Source organism: Rosa rugosa, chromosome 7, assembly GCF_958449725.1.
Source record: "Rosa rugosa chromosome 7, drRosRugo1.1, whole genome shotgun sequence".
Classification (NCBI taxonomy): domain Eukaryota; kingdom Viridiplantae; phylum Streptophyta; class Magnoliopsida; order Rosales; family Rosaceae; genus Rosa; species Rosa rugosa.
In genome coordinates, this window is record NC_084826.1 from 32,890,556 (window position 1) to 32,899,131 (window position 8,576).

The 8,576-nt window shown below is 41.3% G+C and overlaps 1 long non-coding RNA gene and 1 pseudogene across 2 annotated transcripts; one reads left to right on the forward strand and one right to left on the reverse strand.

Annotated features, from left to right (window-relative positions):
• Nucleotides 1-447: 447 nt before the first annotated feature.
• Nucleotides 448-2,888, reverse strand: LOC133722454 (uncharacterized). Of its 2 annotated transcripts, none has more exons than XR_009852747.1 (3): nt 2,635-2,888; nt 2,357-2,542; nt 448-1,622 (listed from the first exon to the last, which is right to left on the reverse strand). It is a non-coding gene; the product is annotated as an uncharacterized LOC133722454 (long non-coding RNA). The 2 variants fall into 2 exon arrangements; XR_009852748.1 differs by having other exon boundaries at nt 448-1,629.
• A 4,965-nt stretch (nt 2,889-7,853) lies between these two features.
• LOC133723194 (transcription factor MYB1-like) lies at nt 7,854-8,368 on the forward strand (annotated as a pseudogene).
• Nucleotides 8,369-8,576: the final 208 nt, after the last annotated feature.

The following is an 8,576-nucleotide window of genomic DNA, read 5'->3' on the forward strand; positions in this document are numbered from 1 at the left end:
AATTATGTCCCCTCAATATGATTGGTCCACAGAGATTAAAAAATAAAACAAAAGATTAAGAAAATATTTTTTTAATCTCTGTGGACCAACCATGTTAAGGGAACAGAATAGAGATAGAATAATAGAGACAGGGGCAGCAAATCCTCTGTCCTAAATTATCTGTCTCCTTCCCTGTCTCCTAATAGATTGTTGACACCTGTCCAATCTGTTTAAATCAATGAAACACCGTTTGCTCCCAGTTACAAAAAAAGAGAGAGAAAAAAAAACTTAATTTCTTTATAGATTTTATTTATTAAAAAAATAACTTTTTTTTTTTTTTTGACAGAGGAATAGAGATTTCATTTAATCCCAAAGCCATAACGGCACATACAAATAAACCCTATATGCTTGTACCCTAACTCAGTGGTCAAGCAGATAAGGGAATACGGGTACCATCCACCAGTACAATGATGCTCATTTGAATTTTCTGAGCCTACACAACTACAAATCTCAGCGTACACAAAGAAAACTATCTTGAATCTCCCATCGTCAATACACTCAATTGTGGTACTCCAGGAGATTCATTAACTTGGCGTAAAAAGAAACCATATGTAACGCCCCAAGCTGCACCTCACCAGCTTAAGCACGTCACAGTGCCGCGAGCCTCTAAAACATAAACCGAACGCTCGATTTACATTCTAGAGAACCGCTAAGCATTTTGTTTGAAAACTTTTCGTATAAACACAGCGGAAGCTACAAATATTTTTGAGGTGAAAATCCTTGAGTTGCTAAAATTTATTTCATTCGTCTAGAACTTGAAATGAATTCTCACACACGAGGTACGAACTTCAAGGAAATGAGAACTCAACCAAAATTGACACAAGGCTAACTATCAATAAGTCTCGGAATACGAAGTTCGAGAAATAGAATTTAGAACAATGTCTAAAAGACAGAATTTACCGAACTTGTTCCGCACACCCAGCTCCGTCCGCTATTGTCCCGTCACCAGTGCACAGTACCTGCATCCACACTGTTGTAGGGGTGAGCTTTCGTCCTCGCTGCTCTTACAGGAACTCTACCACGACTAGGTTTGAAACCACTAAATATATATTTGGGATCCCAGTATGAAAACATGCTTAAACCAAATATTTTAAAGGAACGACAAACTTTAATGTTTTTCAACTTGAAAACTGATGCATGATGCTTAAATAAATACGGCACCAAATCCAAATATTACCTGATGGCCGGTCCCATAGACCCACTACACGACCTTACCTCAAATTAATTTATCACCAGGTAAGCGTAGCGAGAGCGTCCGCTACCTAGCTACACACACGGATCGGGTCGTCATTGCGATCGCTCACCGTCCGACCGGTGTAACTAACCCTCCGAAGGTTTTGGGGATCGAACCCAAGGAAGTCAGAGCTACCCTTCGCTCTCAAGCCATCACATTTGTCACATGGTTTGGTTAGTATGCATTGCATTTGAACATAACCAAACCATACCAACTAACATGCATCATTTAATAACAACATAAGAAAATCACTAACCGAGGAGAGTCCTGAATTCCTACCTGGATTTCGATGCTTTCTCTCACGTATTCCGAGAGTCACAAACCTTCCGTTCCTCGGGTAATTGGAGTCCTAAATTCTGACATTTCGATAGTTAATATCTTTTGAACAATTATACAAAATCTCGACGATTAATAAATCGTCCAAACCAACTTTTCCTGGTTTGACCAAGATTGACCATTTGACTCTTAGTTTGACCAATATTGACCACGTTTGACCAATCGCAACAAGTTCGATAATTAACCCAAGTTATCGAACATTCACTTGCAGTTTACGATATCGACCCAATATATATTAAGTGCACCCGATTTACTAAAGCCACCCAATATATTATAATTCCTTTTCTTTACTTATTACCACTCAACTTTATTTCGAACTCAAATTTCATCGGATAGCAATTCCGATAGAATTACTATGGACACCCATAATCTCAAATTTTCATACACGGTGTACTCAAAATTACTAAGGACAAACTTGACCATTTTTCGATTATTCCACAACCAATTCATAATTTCTTATCACAACAGCCACAATTCAAACATACAACACAATACCCATCCAACAATGCAACCACTTTCTCAATCCATAACTCAAGCGATTCTCCAGCCAAACAAACAGAAACATTTCCAACCAAAACCTCGATAGTACCTCCACTACTAAAATCTGCAGAGAAATCCTACTACACAACTCGATCAAACTATGCAAAAACCATGGTTCAACCAAATCCCCAAAACAGAAATTACTTCAGTCCACAGTTTCGATTCCACCCCAAGAGCAACCTTTTAATTTAAAGTTTAGAGTTATACCTTCGGTAATCGACTGCAACGGGGCCAAACTCACTGCCGGAACTCGACTAGTGAGGAGCAGATGGTTTCGATGCAATCATCCCAACAATTCGTGATCGGTTTTCTTCTACAGATGCAATGAAGCCTAGACGAAGCCCAGAAGAGCTGAAAACGTGGCCGGTAATGAAGAATACGGCAGAGCCGTGGCTACCCAAAACTCAAATCAGTCAAAACTTAATCAAATTCTGAAACTCAACACACCGGCATGTAGACCAGCACGGGAAGATGAAGTTTCATACCAGACGCAGCTTAATCGGTCCCCGGAAGTTGCAGAGGTGGCCGGAGAAAGCTCGAGGCTTCCCGTCGTTGCTGCTCCGTTCACCGTCAGTGCATGGACGATCTGAGGACGTAGGGAGGTAGGCAACGACGAGACAAAGCTGTTGGTGGCCGCGCGCCGTCGTGGGGTGGCCGGACAGCGTCCCTCTGGTCGGGTTCCTTCTCGGGTCGCTGTGGCGTCCGGGTCAGAGCTCCCAGCTCTCTCTCTCTCTCTCGTGTTTTCTGGAACTGATCCCCATCCTTGATCTGATCAAGGAATATAAATACCCAATTTAAATTGTAATCAAGGGCTAGGATGAAGCGGTGGATAGATCAACGGCTAGGATTGCACCGCAACAGTTTCTTTTTTATTTAAATGAATTTCCATAATCTCCAAACTTTGGAAATTCATTATAAATACTTCGGGTGTCCGAAAAATTCCCCGAAAATTCCCACGAACTCGTCATTACGTATACTTTATTATCCAACTCCTAAATCGAGGATTTCACCTTATGAAAATTTTTGAAAATATTCTCGAGCACTTGGATGATTATTGAGATCGTTAAATAATTTATCCCACGATCTTCGCTAAGCTCGACACATTTTTCTGGGGCTCACACCATAGCTATGTAGACTAATGCTCACTAAAAAATAGCAAGCCCCTAGGTGCACAAAAAGTGCCTAACTGTCCTTAGAAAAAAGGAATTATTGAAAATAATACTAAGTAAATTTGAGCTAGGCCCACGAAGTGAACCCAACCCCCATCTCTAGCCCAGAACGGGCCCATTAGAAGCCTCCAAGCCCAAAAGGCCACATCAACAACGTATCCAGCCTTCCCAGCCCAAAGCAACAGCTGGTTGCCCCGCCACCAAAACAGCCATCCCACCACTGGCGTTGGGCCACCCTCACGCCTTCGTCGCCGTCCAACCAACGCCGGACAACTCCAAGCATCGCAGACCACCCAGCACCAGCCGGCATCTGGACCCCCTGCAATTGAATCAGGATCGATCGCCTGATCACGCCATCGATCTCAGCCAACCTTCGATCAGCACCAACCGGCCGGCGGACCGTCGAGCGCCAACAGACGCCCCTCCGATCCAGCGAAAGCCATTTCCAATCCCAGCCCGCTTCCCCGACGCAGCCATTTCTTTCGACCCAGAAAGTACCAGAATACAGACCGATCCAAACCCTCGAGCTTTGGAGACATACCTGAAACAAAGCACCCGTCCGGCCTCACCCTACATGCGCCGGCTAGGCCAAAGGCCATCACTGATGCCAAGGCGAAGCCGGACAGGTTGTAGCACAGACCACGGCGTCCTCTAGGGTTTAAGTCAGAGTTTCTCCACAAAATATGTTCTAAACTCGTTCTTTTTAAAAAAATAACTTGTTTCTAATTATCCCCATTAAACTTCAACGTTCCACAGATCGAAGAGATGAGATGCAGAATCAATAGTCCTCATCTGCAACGGCCATGGTGGCCTTGTTCAAAGTCGTCCCTCGATCTCTTAAAAGACCAAGTTTTTTTTTTTTTTTAAAGGACTAAGATCTGACGACTGATCCATGATTCTGAAACCAACACTGAGCTTTGTGAGAGGTGTTTCAAGATGTTGGTTTGTTATATTAGATTGACATCAGATCTGTGGCGACCCGGAGACAGGATTACCACAGCGCCGCCTCCCCAAGGAACCCTACACCCGCAACACTTGGAGTAAGTGTTTTGGGCCTAGAATTCCTCAAAGAGACAAGGCCTTTAGGTTGGAAAACAAGAAATCTATAAGCCCGAAATTTTTTGGGCTTGTATAGTGGGCTTGGCTCGTAATCACAAGATTACGAACTAGGCGAGGAAGAGGAGAGGAAGGTGGTGTTGTGTTGAGTTTAGAACCTACGTCATTTTTTTTGTTCTTAGCCCAAGTTGACATTAGGTTCATTGAATGGTAATTTATGTGAGTCTTCTAGGTCTAGCCCACTAGGACCTAAACTCAAATGGAGGTTCTAACCCTAGGATTCCACTTTGGTGGTAAGCAATCACACACATCATCAACCATACATAACGTTACAAAAATTTAACGAAATCAAACAAGCCAAATAAAATAAACTTTAAACAAAACAAATTTTGGCCTCCAAGGATTATCCTCCGTACCCAAGCTTCGACAACAACAGCCTGCAAAACAAACTAAAGTAGGGGTTAGGCTCCTACATCCAGTCATTGCCCATGCCCGCCCCCATATCTAAGTTTTAAAATATGAGTTATCGTTTTGAGAAAAAGTAATAGATAAAAACCGGTTTGCGATTCCACGTGATCGTCACCACGTAACTACAATCCCACGGCAATTGATCTTCCACAACTTTCATCACAACCGTCCATCTAGCCAATCACTTTCCGGAATTCAATAATCACAAGGCTAGAGACAAAGGGGGTAATTCAATAACAAGGGCATGGTGCACACTGCCCACCACCGGTGGCTCAAGGAGGAACTGACCTCTCCTTACATCCCCATCAATTGCCAACACATCAATCCAATCCACGCAAACCATTTCAATTGTAAAACAGATAATTTCCAAAAATCATGCAAGAGGCCTCATATAAAACATAGTATATGCAAGAAAAGCAGAGATAGAGTTAAAGGCATCCCCTACCTGGAACTCGAGCTTTCTCTTGCAGCACTTGGCCTCAATGCAACCTTGTAGCAACCACCAACTTCACAAGATTCCACCACAGTATCGAGCCTAGATCAATAAGCGACATTAATAACGATAAACTAGGCTAGCTATTCACACGCAATACTCTCCAAAGAGAACCTTTCCCTTAACCTAATTGACTAGCTAATAACCAGACCATTTGGGCACTAAGGGAGAGTTGGTTTTTCAGGAAAAAGTGGCAAAAACACCTTTCGAAGATAAGTTGTCAAAAGCTGGAAACAGAGTATAAGTAGGAACTGTTAAGGGCCAAGGAAAAGTGTTCAAAGCACTTGAGATAAATTCTTGTGAAAATTTTGGAGAGAAGATGGTTTAACAACCAACTCAGTAAGATTTAAATGGTTATTGAATTTCAAGTGAAACCAAACAAAGAGTAAAGGTTTTAAAGGCTAAAGTAAAACAATGTGCAGATTCTTTCCAGAAATACTAGCTTCTGTACACCTTTTTCAAAAATTCATAACTAATTCTAGAAAAATGTTTTTGAGGTGATTCAAAATCTGGAATGTTCATCTATGTGTCTACTATATTTCTCTAGAAGAAACTGATCCCAAATTCCGAGCGGTTTAGCACCAGTTTTGAAATAAATGCAACTGGGTCAGAATGTACCGAAAAGTGAAAAACTGCAGAAAGTTGCTCTTTTGCTCAAAGTTCATTTGGTACCCAATATGGCCAGTCGAAGCTAACCCAACACACTTAAGAGGCATTTCTAATGCTCCTAATGATCTATAGCTCAAGTTACTTTCTAATACTATATGGGCAGGTGTTGTAGCTCGATGACATAATGCATTGAAACATGATATTTGGACAGCTACAAACAACAAATAACCTTTGAACCAAATACGATTCTAATACTCAAGGTGTAGCCATGACCTAGCAGAATCCCTAGACATTAGAATGGATGAGAAATCAAAATTAAGGCAGCAAGATACCAACAACAGCAGTGACAAGTTCATAATCTTCAAGAATTCGTAATAACAACCAAAAATATATAGAGTTTTATGGAAAAGATGATACTCACCAAAGATTAATCAAAAAGGTGAGTTTTTCTTGAGGGTCTCAACAGGAAAGAGAGCTGAGGGAGCTGATTGGATCGAGTCCAGCCGCAGGCCAAGAAGTTCGCTCAATCTCGAACATGCAAAGTGAAACAGAGACTGCTCAATATGTAGATGGGTTGTTTTGAACGTATTGAGCCTAAAAATTGAGGAATGAATTAGGAACTTGATAGTTTAAGAATCTTACCAACTGTTGGTATCAGTCTCAAGCAAGGTGTTGGGGATTCGGGTAGAGCAAGAGAGGGAGTTTAAGTAGAAATCCGGTACAGGCTGGCTTCCGAATAGCTAGCTTCTGCTTCGAGGGATGTACAGGTCTCAAAACGTCTCCGATGAAGAAAGTTTTTTGATCGGAGGTCTCTAACTAGGCGTTTCGGGGATCACAAACAGACTGATGTGTCCAGGGACGAGAGGAAAGGTGAGAAGAGAAGGGTGAATGACGATTTATGGCCTGGGTTCTCCCTTTTGAAGGCCTGAGATGATGTTCTTGGAGGAGTTGCCATATGCATGCTGGCAACGTGGAAGGGTGGAGTTGAACGAGGTTCCTTTCTCTAAGCCTAATTCTGACGTGAACAAGAAAAGAGGAGAAGCTCTTTGCGTGTGAAAGAGAAGGCTCAGCTTGGGCAGATAAATTTGGGTAAAAACAAGAAGTTGTAAAAACCAAGAGGATGGGGAAAATAAAAGTAAAATAAGTAAATATAAGAAAACTCAAATTAAAGTGTTGGCAAGACCAAATAAGGAATGTGTCTCACCAAAATTGTACTTAGATAGGAAAATGGTAAAGTAAGTTTTGTCGGAATTTTTGCTCGAGTTTGAAAAACATAAGGAGTAAATAATTAGTGTTTTTATAAAGTCGGAGGGATAGTTGATGAGTAAGCATCGGGTAAGACGAGTAGGAACTCAACCAACGGGTAAGGAATAAGGTAAAACGAAAAATCGTAAATGCACGCACAAGTATTTTTTAAAATTATGCAAAGATGTCATTATGAGCTACAAGAACCTTATTGGATCAAGGAAATGTTCGGGTCAAAGGTCAACTAACTCATTGGGCTTGGTTCACCAGCATACCCGTCTGTTGGGTGTCCAAAGTAAATTTTGGACTCTAACCTTATGCTATTCTTGGGTCCAAGGCTCAAGCCCAAACTATTTCCAAAAGTCTTTGGCCAAACAAAGGTCAAGAAAAATTATCCCGTCCAAAAGTGACGTTCGGAATTTCACGGGGTCTACAAGATCAATCTATTATTAGTCTTGAATTCTTTATTAAAGTCATAGAATAGGCTATTGGAATGGGTTGTTATTATTGATGATTGTTAATGGGAGTTGCAAATGAACTCTGAAGCCTTACAGTTTCAAGATGAACCCAGATCTTGATATATTGTATTCAGCAAAATCAAATCAACCTGACCTGATTGGATAAGAAAGTTTACTTGAGCGATTTGAATACACTGATTGGATGCATGTTTGCTAGGTGGTCATTAATTGCTGGAAGATTTCCCGGACGAACTGGAAACGATGTGAAAAATTACTGGAACTCCCGACTACGGCTAGATTCTCGAATTAAAAATCATAAATCTCCAGAATCAATAAAGACCACAATAATAAGGCCGGCCTCGACCACGAACCTTCTCCAAAAGTTTGTATCTTTGAACAAGACAGCTACCATTTTGGAACCTTTTCAATTTGAAGAGAATTTTGGCCGCTCAACACAAGCATCACCAACTACAGAGAATGAAATTGACTGGCCGAAAACCTATTTAGATGACATGGATAGTAGTACTGTTGAAAGAAGCAAAAGAGATTCTTGTCGTCTGGGGTTCGAGGAAGACCTCTTCACAAATTTTTGGGTTGAAGATATGGCAGAATCATCAAGAACATGTTTCTCATTTACTGAAGGAGAACTGGAGAAGTAAGTAACGTAGACTTCTGTTTCAATATGGAACTTTGGAATCATCCAAACGGAGAGAAAACATGAACAATAAGACGTAAGTTGCACCCTCCTCAAATTATTACTTGCTAGCTGGTGAGTCGTGGCCTGTTGGTAAGTTATAATCCCAACATTGTAAAGGTCATGGGTTCAATTTTCACGGACATATGTAAGGGAGGGGTGGACTAAGGGTTTTTTTTTTTTTTTTTTTTTTTAAAAAACTTGCTAGCTGCTTCTTTCTACTCCTTAATCAGGA